This window comes from Cavia porcellus, unplaced genomic scaffold (genome assembly GCF_034190915.1).
Source record: "Cavia porcellus strain 051 isolate PalLab524CR breed Dunkin Hartley unplaced genomic scaffold, mCavPor4.1 scaffold_34, whole genome shotgun sequence".
NCBI classification, from domain to species: Eukaryota; Metazoa; Chordata; class Mammalia; order Rodentia; family Caviidae; genus Cavia; species Cavia porcellus.
In genome coordinates, this window is record NW_026947517.1 from 36469266 (window position 1) to 36483747 (window position 14482).

Below are 14482 nucleotides of genomic sequence, written 5' to 3' on the forward strand. Positions count from 1 at the left end.
TGTATGGGTGTGTGTTACATTACATTAAGTAGTAGGAGTGAGAAAAACATCACGGGGTGGTGCGCATTGTATGGCTGTGTGTTACATTACATACACTAGTAGGAGTGAGAAAAACATCACGGGGTGGTGCGCATTGTATGGGTGTGTGTTACATTAGATTCACTAGTAGGAGTGACAAAAACATCACGGGGTGGTGCGCATTGTATGGGTGTGTGTTACCTTACAATCACTAGTAGGAGTGAGAAAAACATCACGGGGTGGTGCGCATTGCATGGGTGTGTGTTATATTACATTCACTAGTAGGAGTGAGAAAAACATCACGGGGTGGTGCGCATTGTATGGGTGTGTGTTACATTACATTCACTAGTAGGAGTGAGAAAAACATCACGGGGTGGTGCGCATTGTATGGGTGTGTGTTACATTACATTCAGTAGTAGGAGTGAGAAAAACATCACGTGGTGGTGCGCATTGTATGGGTGTGTGTTACATTACATTCACTAGTAGGAGTGAGAAAAACATCACGGGGTGGTGCGCATTGTATGGGTGTGTGTTACATTACATTCACTAGTAGGAGTGAGAAAAACATCACGGGGTGGTGCGCATTGTATGGGTGTGTGTTACATTAGATTCACTAGTAGGAGTGAGAAAAACATCACGGGGTGGTGCGCATTGTATGGGTGTGTGTTACATTACATTCACTAGTAGGAGTGAGAAAAACATCACGGGGTGGTGCGCATTGTATGGGTGTGTGTTACATTACATTCACTATTAGGAGTCAGAAAAACATCACGGGGTGGTGCGCATTGTATGGGTGTGTGTTACATTAGACTCACTAGTAGGAGTGAGAAATACATCACGGGGTGGTGTGCATTGTATGGGTGTGTGTTACATTAGACTCATTAGTAGGAGTGAGAAAAACATCACGGGGTGGTGCTCATTGTATGGGTGTGTGTTACATTAGACTCACTAGTAGGAGTGAGAAAAACATCACGGGGTGGTGCGCATTGTATGGGTGTGTGTTACATTAGACTCACTAGTAGGAGTGAGAAAAACATCACGGGGTGGTGCGCATTGTATGGGTGTGTGTTACATTACATTCACTAGTAGGAGTGAGAAAAACATCTCGGGGTGGTGCGCATTGTATGAATGTGTGTTAATTTACATTCACTAATAGGAGTGAGAAAAACATCACGGGGTGGTGCGCATTGTATGGGTGTGTGTTACATTACATTCATTAGTAGGTGTGAGAGAAACATCACGTGGTGGTGCGCATTTTATGGGTGTGTGTCACATTACATTCACTAGTAGGTGTGAGAAAAACATCACGGGGTGGTGTGAATCGGAGGGTCTGAATTAGGATAGGCAGTGAGTGGCAATGTAGGATGGAGAAAAGCACCGCGGGGTGGTCAGCATGGGGAGGTCAGGGAACATGCAGTGGCAATGTAGGATAGGTTTCTGAAAAACATCGCGGGGTGGTGCGCATTGTATGGGTGTGTGTTACATTACATTCACTATTAGGAGTGAGAAAAACATCACGGGGTGGTGCGCATTGTATGGGTGTGTGTTACATTACATTCACAATTAGGAGTGAGAAAAACATCACGGGGTGGTGCGCATAGTATGGGTGTGTGTTACATTACATTCACTAGTAGGAGTGAGAAAAACATCACGGGGTGGTGCGCATTGTATGGGTGGGTGTTACATTACATTCACTAGTAGGAGTGAGGAAAACATCACGGGGTGGTGCGCATTGCATGGGTGTGTGTTACATTAGAATCACTAGTACGAGTGAGAAAAACATCACGGGGTGGTGCGCATTGTATGGGTGTGTGTTACATTAGATTCACTAGTACGAGTGAGAAAAACATCACGGGGTGGTGCCCATTGTATGGGTGTGTGTTACATTACATTCACTAGTAGGAGTGAGAAAAACATCACGGGGTGGTGCGCATTGTATGGGTGTGTGTTACATTACATTCACTAGTAGGAGTGAGAAAAACATCACGGGGTGGTGCGCATTGTATGGGTGTGTGTTACATTACATTCACTAGTAGGAGTGAGAAAAACATCACGGGGTGGTGCGCATTGTATGGGTGTGTGTTACATTACATTCACTAGTAGGAGTGAGAAAAACATCACGGGGTGGTGCGCATTGTATGGGTGTGTGTTACATTACGTTCACTAGTAGGAGTGAGAAAAACATCACGGGGTGGTGCGCATTGTATGGGTGTGTGTTACATTACGTTCACTAGTAGGAGTGAGAAAAACATCATGTGGTGGTGCGCATTGCATGGGTGTGTTTTACATTACGTTCACTAGTAGGAGTGAGAAAAATATCACGGGGTGGTGCGCATTGCATGGGTGTGTGTTACATTACGTTCACTAGTAGGAGTGAGAAAAACATCACGGGGTGGTGCGCATTGTATGGGTGTGTGTTACATTACTTTCACTAGTAGGAGTGAGAAAAACATCACGGGGTGGTGCGCATTGTATGGGTGTGTGTTACATTACATTCACTAGTAGGAGTGAGAAAAACATCACGGGGTGGTGCGCATTGTATGGGTGTGTGTTACATTACATTCACTAGTAGGAGTGAGAGAAACATCACGGGGTGGTGCGCATTTTATGGGTGTGTGTCACATTATATTCACTAGTAGGAGTGAGAAAAACATCACGGGGTGGTGTGAATCGGAGGGTCTGAATTAGGATAGGCAGTGAGTGGCAATGTAGGATGGAGAAAAGCACCGCGGGGTGGTCAGCATGGGGAGGTCAGGGAACATGCAGTGGCAATGTAGGATAGGTTTCTGAAAAACATCGCGGGGTGGTGACATTGTATGGGTGTGTGTTACATTACATTCACTAGAAGGAGTGGGAAAAACATCACGGGGTGGTGCGCATTGTATGGGTGTGTGATACATTACATTCACTAGTAGGAGTGAGAAAAACATCACGGGGTGGTGCGCATTGTATGGGTGTGTGTTACATTACATTCACTAGTAGGAGTGAGAAAAACATCACGGGGTGGTGCTCATTGTATGGGTGTGTGTTACATTAGATTCACTAGTAGGAGTGAGAAAAACATCACGGGGTGGTGCGCATTGTATGGGTGTGTGTTGCATTAGATTCACTAGTAGGAGTGAGAAAAACATCACGGGGTGGTGCGCATTGTATGGGTGTGTGTTACATTAGATTCACTAGTAGGAGTGAGAAAAACATCGCGGGGTGGTGCCCATTGTATGGGTGTGTGTTACATTACATTCACTAGTAGGAGTGAGAAAAACATCGCGGGGTGGTGCGCATTGTATGGCTGTGTGTTACATTACATTCACTAGTAGCAGTGAGAAAAACATCACGGGGTGGTGCGCATTTTATGGCTGTGTGTTACATTACATTCACTAGTAGGAGTGAGAAAAACATCGCGGGGTGGTGCGCATTGTATGGCTGTGTGTTACATTACATTCACTAGTAACAGTGAGAAAAACATCACGGGGTGGTGCCCATTGTATGGGTGTGTGTTACGTTACATTCACTAGTAGGAGTGAGAAAAACATCACGGGGTGGTGCGCATTGTATGGGTGTGTGTTACATTACGTTCACTAGTAGGAGTGAGAAAAACATCACGGGGTGGTGCGCATTGTATGGGTGTGTGTTACATTACATTCACTAGTAGGAGTGAGAAAAACATCACGGGGTGGTGCGCATTGTATGGGTTTGTGTTACATTACATTTACTAGTAGGAGTGAGAAAAACATCACGGGGTGGTGCGCATTGCATGGGTGTGTGTTACATTACATTCACTAGTAGGAGTGAGAAAAACATCACGGGGTGGTGCGCATTGTATGGGTGTGTGTTACATTAGATTCACTACTAGGAGTGAGAAAAACATCACGGGGTGGTGCGCATTGTATGGGTTTGTGTTACATTACATTCACTAGTAGGAGTGAGAAAAACATCACGGGGTGGTGCGCATTGTATGGCTGTGTGTTATATTACATTCACTAGAAGGAGTGAGAAAAACATCACGGGGTGGTGCGCATTGTATGGGTGTGTGTTACATTAGATTCACTAGTAGGAGTGAGAAAAACTTCACGGGGTGGTGCGCATTGTATGGGTGTGTGTTACATTACATTCACTAGTAGGAGTGAGAAAAACATCACGGGGTGGTGCGCACTGTATGGGTGTGTGTTACATTACATTCACTAGTAGGAGTGAGAAAAACATCACGGGGTGGTGCGCATTGTATGGGTGTGTGTTACATTACATTCACTAGTAGGAGTGAGAAAAACATCACGGGGTGGTGCGCATTGTATGGGTGTGTGTTACATTACATTCACTAGTAGGAGTGAGAAAAACATCACGGGGTGGTGCGCATTGCATGGGTGTGTGTTACATTACATTCACTAGTAGGAGTGAGAAAAACATCACGGGGTGGTGCGCATTGCATGGGTGTGTGTTACATTACATTCACTAGTAGGAGTGAGAAAAACATCACGGGGTGGTGCGCATTGTATGGGTGTGTGTTACATTAGATTCACTAGTCGGAATGAGAAAAACATCACGGGGTGGTGCGCACGGGGTGGTGCGCATTGTATGGGTGTGTGTTACATTAGATTCACTAGTAGGAGTGAGAAAAACATCACGGGGTGGTGACCACTCTATTGGTGTGTGTTACATTACATTCACTAGTAGGAGTGAGAAAAACATCACGGGGTGGTGCGCATTGCATGGGTGTGTGTTACATTACATTCACTAGTAGGAGTGAGAAAAACATCACGGGGTGGTTCGCATTGTATGGGTGTGTGTTACATTACATTCACTAGTAGGAGTGAGAAAAACATCACGGGGTGGTGCGCATTGTATGGGTGTGTGTTACATTAGATTCACTAGTAGGAGTGAGAAAATCATCACGGTGTGGTGCGCATTGTATGGGTGTGTGTTACATTACATTCACTAGTAGGAGTGAGAAACACATCAAGGGGTGGTGCGCATTGCAAGGGTGTGTGTTACATTACATTCACTAGTAGGAGTGAGAAAAACACGGGGTGGTGCGCATTGTATGGGTGTGTGTTACATTACATTCACTAGTAGGAGTGAGAAAAACATCACGGGGTGGTGCGCATTGTATGGGTTTGTGTTACATTACATTCACTAGAAGGAGTGAGAAAAACATCACGGGGTGGTGCGCATTGTATGGGTGTGTGTTACATTACATTCACTAGTAGGAGTGAGAAAAACATCACGGGGTGGTGCGCATTGTATGGGTGTGTGTTACATTACATTCACTAGTAGGAGTGAGAAAAACATCACGGGGTGGTGCGCATTGTATGGGTGTGTGTTACATTACATTCACTAGTAGGAGTGAGAAAAACATCACGGGGTGGTGCGCATTTTATGGGTGTGTGTTACATTACATTCACTAGTAGGAGTGAGAAAAACATCACGGGGTGGTGCGCATTGTATGGCTGTGTGTTACATTACATTCACTAGTAGCAGTGAGAAAAACATCACGGGGTGGTGCGCATTTTATGGCTGTGTGTTACATTACATTCACTAGTAGGAGTGAGAAAAACATCACGGGGTGGTGCGCATTGTATGGGTGTGTGTTACATTACATTCACTAGTAAGAGTGAGAGAAACATCACGGGGTGGTGGGCATTGTATGTGTGTGTGTTACATTACATTCACTAGTAGGTGTGAGAGAAACATCACGGGGTGGTGCGCATTGTATGGGTGTGTGTCACATTACATTCACTAGTAGGAGTGAGAAAAACATCACGGGGTGGTGCCCATTGTATGGGTGTGTGTTACGTTACATTCACTAGTAGGAGTGAGAAAAACATCACGGGGTGGTGCGCATTGTATGGGTGTGTGTTACATTACATTCACTAGTAGCAGTGAGAAAAACATCACGGGGTGGTGCGCATTGTATGGGTGTGTGTTACATTAGATTCACTAGTAGGAGTGAGAAAAACATCACGGTGTGGTGCCCATTGTATGGGTGTGTGTTACATTACATTCACTAGTAGGAGTGAGAAAAACATCACGGGGTGGTGCGTATTGTATGGGTGTGTGTTACATTACATTCACTAGTAGGAGTGAGAAAAACATCACGGGGTGGTGCGCATTGTATGGGTGTGTTTTACATTTGATTCACTAGTAGGAGTGAGAAAAACATCACGGGGTGGTGCACATTGTATGGGTGTGTGTTACATTAGATTCACTAGTAGGAGTGAGAAAAACATCACGGGTTGGTGCGCATTGTATGGGTGTGTGTTACATTACATTCACTAGTAGGAGTGAGAAAAACATCACGGGGTGGTGCACATTGTATGGGTGTGTGTTACATTACATTCACTAGTAGGAGTGAGAAATACATCACGGGGTGGTGCGCATTGTATGGGTGTGTGTTACATTACATTCACTAGTAGGAGTGAGAAAAACATCACGGGGTGGTGCGCATTGTATGGGTGTGTGTTACATTACATTCACAAGTAGGAGTGAGAAAAACATCACGGGGTGGTGCGCATTGTATGGGTGTGTGTTACATTACATTCACTAGTAGGAGTCAGAAAAACATCACGGGGTGGTGAGCATTGTATCGGTGTGTGTTACATTACATTCACTAGTAGGAGTGAGAAAAACATCACGGGGTGGTGCGCATTGCATGGGTGTGTGTTACATTACATTCACTAGTAGGTGTGAGAGAAACATCACGGGGTGGTGCGCATTTTATGGGTGTGTGTCACATGACATTCACTAGTAGGAGTGAGAAAAACATCACGGGGTGGTGTGAATCGGAGGGTCTGAATTAGGATAGGCAGTCAGTGGCAATGTAGGATGGAGAAAAGCAACGCGGGGTGGTCAGCATGGGGAGGTCAGGGAACATGCAGTGGCAATGTAGGATAGGTTTCTGAAAAACATCGCGGGGTGGTGCGCATTGTATGGTTGTGTGTTACATTAGATTCACTAGTAGGAGTGAGAAAAACATCACGGGGTGGTGCGCATTGTATGGGTGTGTGTTACATTAGATTCACTAGTAGGAGTGAGAAAAACATCACGGGGTGGTGGTATTGAATGGGTGTGTGTTACATTACATTCACTAGTAGGAGTGAGAAAAACATCACGGGGTGGTGCGCATTGCATGGGTGTGTGTTATATTACATTCACTAGTAGGAGTGAGAAAAACATCACGGGGTGGTGCGCATTGCATGTGTGTGTGTTACATTACATTCACTAGTAGGTGTGAGAGAAACATCACGGGGTGGTGCGCATTTTATGGGTGTGTGTCACATTACATTCACTAGTAGGAGTGAGAAAAACATCACGGGGTGGTGTGAATCAAAGGGTCTGAATTAGGATAGGCAGTCAGTGGCAATGTAGGATGGAGAAGAGCACCGCGGGGTGGTCAGCATGGGGAGGTCAGGGAACATGCAGTGGCAATGTAGGATAGGTTTCTGAAAAACATCGCGGGGTGGTGCGCATTGTATGGGTGTGTGTTACATTAGATTCACTAGTAGGAGTGAGAAAAACATCACGGGGTGGTGCGCATTGTATGGGTGTGTGTTACATTAGATTCACTAGTAGGAGTGAGAAAAACATCACGGGGTGGTGACCATTGTATTGGTGTGTGTTACATTACATTCACTAGTAGGAGTGAGAAAAACATCACGGGGTGGTGCGCATTGTATGGGTGTGTGTTACATTAGATTCACTAGTAGGAGTGAGAAAAACATCACGGGGTGGTGACCATTGTATTGGTGTGTGTTACATTACATTCACTAGTAGGAGTGAGAAAAACATCACGGGGTGGTGTGCATTGTATGGGTGTGTGTTACATTAGATTCACTAGTAGGAGTGAGAAAATCATCACGGGGTGGTGCGCATTGTATGGGTGTGTGTTACATTACATTCACTAGTAGGAGTGAGAAAAACATCAAGGGGTGGTGCGCATTGCAAGGGTGTGTGTTACATTACATTCACTAGTAGGAGTGAGAAAAACATCACGGGGTGGTGCGCATTGTTTGGGTGTGTGTTACATTACATTCACTAGTAGGAGTGAGAAAAACATCACGGGGTGGTGCGCATTTATGGGTTTGTGTTACATTACATTCACTAGAAGGAGTGAGAAAAACATCACGGGGTGGTGCGCATTGTATGGGTGTGTGTTACATTACATTCACTAGTAGGAGTGAGAAAAACATCACGGGGTGGTGCGCATTGTATGGGTGTGTGTTACATTACATTCACTAGTAGGAGTGAGAAAAGCATCACGGGGTGGTGCGCATTGTATGGGTGTGTGTTACATTACATTCACTAGTAGGAGTGAGAAAAACATCACGGGGTGGTGCGCATTGTATGGGTGTGTGTTACATTACATTCACTAGTAGGAGTGAGAAAAACATCACGGGGTGCTGCGCATTGCATAGGTGTGTGTTACATTACATTCACTAGTAGGAGTGAGAAAAACATCACGGGGTGGTGCGCATTGCATGGGTGTGTGTTACATTACATTCACTAGAAGGAGTGAGAAAAACATCACGGGGTGGTGCGCATTGCATGGGTGTGTGTTACATTACATTCACTAGTAGGAGTGAGAAAAACATCACGGGGTGGTGCGCATTGCATGGGTGTGTGTTACATTACATTCACTAGTAGGAGTGAGAAAATCATCACGGGCTGGTACGCATTGCATGGGTGTGTGTTACATTACATTCACTAGTAGGAGTGAGAAAAACATCACGGGGTGGTGCACATTGCATGGGTGTTTGTTACATTATATTCACTAATAGGAGTGAGAAAAACATCATGGGGTGGTGCGCATTGCATGGGTGTGTGTTACATTACATTCACTAGTAGGAGTGAGAAAAACATCACGGGGTGGTGCGCATTGCATGTGTGTGTGTTACATTACATTCACTAGTAGGAGTGAGAAAAACATCACGGGGTGGTGCGCATTGCATGGGTGTGTGTTACATTACATTCACTAGTAGGAGTGAGAAAATCATAACGGGGTGGTGCGCATTGCATGGGTGTGTGTTACATTACATTCACTAGTAGGAGTGAGAAAAACATCACGGGGTGGTGCGCATTGCATGGGTGTGTGTTACATTATATTCACTAGTAGGAGTGAGAAAAACATCATGGGGTGGTGCGCATTGCATGGGTTTGTGTTATATTACATTCACTAGTAGGAGTGAGAAAAACCTCACGGGGTGGTGTGCATTGTATGGGTGTGTGTTACATTGCATTCACTAGTACGAGTGAGAAAAACATCACGGGGTGGTGAGCATTGTATGGGTGTGTGTTACATTACATTCCCTAGTAGGAGTGAGAAAAATATCACGGGGTGGTGCGCAATGTATGGGTGTGTGTTACATTACATTCACTAGTAGGAGTGAGAAAAACATCACGGGGTGGTGCGCATTTTATGGGTGTGTGTTACATTACATTCACTAGAAGGAGTGAGAAAAACATCACGGGGTGGTGGGCATTGTATGTGTGTGTGTTACATTACATTCACTAGTAGGTGTGAGAGAAACATCACGGGGTGGTGCGCATTGTATGGGTGTGTGTCACATTACATTCACTAGTAGGAGTGAGAAAAACATCACGGGGTGGTGCCCATTGTATGGGTGTGTGTTACGTTACATTCACTAGTAGGAGTGAGAAAAACATCACGGGGTGGTGCGCATTGTATGGGTGTGTGTTACATTACATTCACTAGTAGCAGTGAGAAAAACATCACGGGGTGGTGCGCATTGTATGGGTGTGTGTTACATTAGATTCACTAGTAGGAGTGAGAAAAACATCACGGTGTGGTGCCCATTGTATGGGTGTGTGTTACATTACATTCACTAGTAGGAGTGAGAAAAACATCACGGGGTGGTGCGTATTGTATGGGTGTGTGTTACATTACATTCACTAGTAGGAGTGAGAAAAACATCACGGGGTGGTGCGCATTGTATGGGTGTGTTTTACATTTGATTCACTAGTAGGAGTGAGAAAAACATCACGGGGTGGTGCACATTGTATGGGTGTGTGTTACATTAGATTCACTAGTAGGAGTGAGAAAAACATCACGGGTTGGTGCGCATTGTATGGGTGTGTGTTACATTACATTCACTAGTAGGATTGAGAAAAACATCACGGGGTGGTGCACATTGTATGGGTGTGTGTTACATTACATTCACTAGTAGGAGTGAGAAATACATCACGGGGTGGTGCGCATTGTATGGGTGTGTGTTACATTACATTCACTAGTAGGAGTGAGAAAAACATCACGGGGTGGTGCGCATTGTATGGGTGTGTGTTACATTACATTCACAAGTAGGAGTGAGAAAAACATCACGGGGTGGTGCGCATTGTATGGGTGTGTGTTACATTACATTCACTAGTAGGAGTCAGAAAAACATCACGGGGTGGTGAGCATTGTATCGGTGTGTGTTACATTACATTCACTAGTAGGAGTGAGAAAAACATCACGGGGTGGTGCGCATTGCATGGGTGTGTGTTACATTACATTCACTAGTAGGTGTGAGAGAAACATCACGGGGTGGTGCGCATTTTATGGGTGTGTGTCACATGACATTCACTAGTAGGAGTGAGAAAAACATCACGGGGTGGTGTGAATCGGAGGGTCTGAATTAGGATAGGCAGTCAGTGGCAATGTAGGATGGAGAAAAGCAACGCGGGGTGGTCAGCATGGGGAGGTCAGGGAACATGCAGTGGCAATGTAGGATAGGTTTCTGAAAAACATCGCGGGGTGGTGCGCATTGTATGGTTGTGTGTTACATTAGATTCACTAGTAGGAGTGAGAAAAACATCACGGGGTGGTGCGCATTGTATGGGTGTGTGTTACATTAGATTCACTAGTAGGAGTGAGAAAAACATCACGGGGTGGTGGTATTGAATGGGTGTGTGTTACATTACATTCACTAGTAGGAGTGAGAAAAACATCACGGGGTGGTGCGCATTGCATGGGTGTGTGTTATATTACATTCACTAGTAGGAGTGAGAAAAACATCACGGGGTGGTGCGCATTGCATGTGTGTGTGTTACATTACATTCACTAGTAGGTGTGAGAGAAACATCACGGGGTGGTGCGCATTTTATGGGTGTGTGTCACATTACATTCACTAGTAGGAGTGAGAAAAACATCACGGGGTGGTGTGAATCAAAGGGTCTGAATTAGGATAGGCAGTCAGTGGCAATGTAGGATGGAGAAGAGCACCGCGGGGTGGTCAGCATGGGGAGGTCAGGGAACATGCAGTGGCAATGTAGGATAGGTTTCTGAAAAACATCGCGGGGTGGTGCGCATTGTATGGGTGTGTGTTACATTAGATTCACTAGTAGGAGTGAGAAAAACATCACGGGGTGGTGCGCATTGTATGGGTGTGTGTTACATTAGATTCACTAGTAGGAGTGAGAAAAACATCACGGGGTGGTGACCATTGTATTGGTGTGTGTTACATTACATTCACTAGTAGGAGTGAGAAAAACATCACGGGGTGGTGCGCATTGTATGGGTGTGTGTTACATTAGATTCACTAGTAGGAGTGAGAAAAACATCACGGGGTGGTGACCATTGTATTGGTGTGTGTTACATTACATTCACTAGTAGGAGTGAGAAAAACATCACGGGGTGGTGTGCATTGTATGGGTGTGTGTTACATTAGATTCACTAGTAGGAGTGAGAAAATCATCACGGGGTGGTGCGCATTGTATGGGTGTGTGTTACATTACATTCACTAGTAGGAGTGAGAAAAACATCAAGGGGTGGTGCGCATTGCAAGGGTGTGTGTTACATTACATTCACTAGTAGGAGTGAGAAAAACATCACGGGGTGGTGCGCATTGTTTGGGTGTGTGTTACATTACATTCACTAGTAGGAGTGAGAAAAACATCACGGGGTGGTGCGCATTTATGGGTTTGTGTTACATTACATTCACTAGAAGGAGTGAGAAAAACATCACGGGGTGGTGCGCATTGTATGGGTGTGTGTTACATTACATTCACTAGTAGGAGTGAGAAAAACATCACGGGGTGGTGCGCATTGTATGGGTGTGTGTTACATTACATTCACTAGTAGGAGTGAGAAAAGCATCACGGGGTGGTGCGCATTGTATGGGTGTGTGTTACATTACATTCACTAGTAGGAGTGAGAAAAACATCACGGGGTGGTGCGCATTGTATGGGTGTGTGTTACATTACATTCACTAGTAGGAGTGAGAAAAACATCACGGGGTGCTGCGCATTGCATAGGTGTGTGTTACATTACATTCACTAGTAGGAGTGAGAAAAACATCACGGGGTGGTGCGCATTGCATGGGTGTGTGTTACATTACATTCACTAGAAGGAGTGAGAAAAACATCACGGGGTGGTGCGCATTGCATGGGTGTGTGTTACATTACATTCACTAGTAGGAGTGAGAAAAACATCACGGGGTGGTGCGCATTGCATGGGTGTGTGTTACATTACATTCACTAGTAGGAGTGAGAAAATCATCACGGGCTGGTACGCATTGCATGGGTGTGTGTTACATTACATTCACTAGTAGGAGTGAGAAAAACATCACGGGGTGGTGCACATTGCATGGGTGTTTGTTACATTATATTCACTAATAGGAGTGAGAAAAACATCATGGGGTGGTGCGCATTGCATGGGTGTGTGTTACATTACATTCACTAGTAGGAGTGAGAAAAACATCACGGGGTGGTGCGCATTGCATGTGTGTGTGTTACATTACATTCACTAGTAGGAGTGAGAAAAACATCACGGGGTGGTGCGCATTGCATGGGTGTGTGTTACATTACATTCACTAGTAGGAGTGAGAAAATCATAACGGGGTGGTGCGCATTGCATGGGTGTGTGTTACATTACATTCACTAGTAGGAGTGAGAAAAACATCACGGGGTGGTGCGCATTGCATGGGTGTGTGTTACATTATATTCTCTAGTAGGAGTGAGAAAAACATCATGGGGTGGTGCGCATTGCATGGGTTTGTGTTATATTACATTCACTAGTAGGAGTGAGAAAAACCTCACGGGGTGGTGTGCATTGTATGGGTGTGTGTTACATTGCATTCACTAGTACGAGTGAGAAAAACATCACGGGGTGGTGAGCATTGTATGGGTGTGTGTTACATTACATTCCCTAGTAGGAGTGAGAAAAATATCACGGGGTGGTGCGCAATGTATGGGTGTGTGTTACATTACATTCACTAGTAGGAGTGAGAAAAACATCACGGGGTGGTGCGCATTTTATGGGTGTGTGTTACATTACATTCACTAGAAGGAGTGAGAAAAACATCACGGGGTGGTGCGCATTGCATGGGTGTGTGTTACATTACATACACTAGTAGGAGTGAGAAAAACATCACGGGGTGGTGCGCATTGCATGGGTGTGTGTTACATTACATTCACTACTAGGAGTGAGAAAAACATCACGGGGTGGTGTGAATCGGAGGCTCTGAATTAGGATAGGCAGTGAGTGGCAATGTAGGATGGAGAAAAGCACCATGGGGTGGTCAGCATGGGGAGGTCAGGGAACATGCAGTGGCAATGTAGGAGAGGTTTCTGAAAAACATCGCGGGGTGGTGCGCATTGTATGGTTGTGTGTTACGTTAGATTCACTAGTAGGAGTGAGAAAAACATCACGGGGTGGTGCACATTGTATGGGTGTGTGTTACATTAGATTCACTAGTAGGAGTGAGAAAAACATCACGGGGTGGTGGTATTGAATGGGTGTGTGTTACATTACATTCACTAGTAGGAGTGAGAAAAACATCACGGGGTGGTGCGCATTGCATGGGTGTGTGTTATATTACATTCACTAGTAGGAGTGAGAAAAACAACACGGGGTGGTGCGCATTGCATGTGTGTGTGTTACATTACATTCACTAGTAGGAGTGAGAAAAACATCACGGGGTGGTGCGCATTGTATGGGTGTGTGTTACATTACATTCACTAGTAGGAGTGAGAGAAACATCACGGGGTGGTGCGCATTTTATGGGTGTGTGTCACATTACATTCACTAGTAGGAGTGAGAAAAACATCACGGGGTGGTGTGAATCGAAGGGTCTGAATTAGGATAGGCAGTCAGTGGCAATGTAGGATGGAGAAGAGCACCGCGGGGTGGTCAGCATGGGGAGGTAAGGGAACATGCAGTGGCAATGTAGGATAGGTTTCTGAAAAACATCGCGGGGTGGTGCGCATTGTATGGGTGTGTGTTACATTAGATTCACTAGTAGGAGTGAGAAAAACATCACGGGGTGGTGCGCATTGTATGGGTGTGTGTTACATTAGATTCACTAGTAGGAGTGAGAAAAACATCACGGGGTGGTGACCATTGTATTGGTGTGTGTTACATTACATTCACTAGTAGGAGTGAGAAAAACATCACGGGGTGGTGCGCATTGTATGGGTGTGTGTTACATTACATTCACTAGTAGGAGTGAGAAAAACATCACGGGGTGGTTCGCAT